This window comes from Magnolia sinica, chromosome 3 (genome assembly GCF_029962835.1).
Source record: "Magnolia sinica isolate HGM2019 chromosome 3, MsV1, whole genome shotgun sequence".
NCBI lineage: Eukaryota > Viridiplantae > Streptophyta > Magnoliopsida > Magnoliales > Magnoliaceae > Magnolia > Magnolia sinica.
The window spans coordinates 2,956,746-2,957,475 of record NC_080575.1 but is presented as its reverse complement, the minus strand read 5'-3'; positions in this window follow the sequence as shown (position 1 = coordinate 2,957,475).

Genomic DNA, 730 nt, shown 5'->3' with positions numbered 1-730 from the left:
TCTTCCACTAATTTTTATAGTATGGTCCATTTGATAAATAGACTAGTCTTATTTTTTGTCTCAAGCCTTAAGATGATATAGCCAAATGGATGGACAAATTGGATATAACATATATCTCGTAATCAGACCCAATATACTTGCTGACGTGAATGCAGGAGCTGGCTATATGGCTGGTGTGAGGTGATATGTACCATACTATGGTTCGTCCTGTTGTGCCGTATGATATCCCGTCCTCGATTTGCAGCTCCGAAATACGGACAGCCGGACAGGCGTGAAAGCGATCAGCGGATTGCGTACTGAGTTAGCGTACCCCCTAAATTCTATAGGCACCATGGATGTATGTGTCTTATCCACGCCGTTCATCTTTTAATCCATATCATTTTAGGTCCCAGTCCAAAATGTATGCATATACAAAGCTGAAGTAGATCACATCACAAGAAACCGTGCGAATAATGGTATCCACCGTTGAAACCTTCCCAAGCATACAAAAAATAAATATCAGCTTGACCCAAAACTTCCATGGCCCTTGAGAAGTTTTCAACCGTAAGTGTTTCAATTCACACTATTTCCTGTGGCGTGGTCTACTTGAATTTTATATATTCTTAAATTTTTGAGAGATTAACTAAAATTATATTTTAAAACAGATGGACGGCGTGGATGAAATATATAATTTACGGTAGGCCCCACAGAGTTTATTCAGTACGCTTGAGCGTACTGAATTACCCAGTAC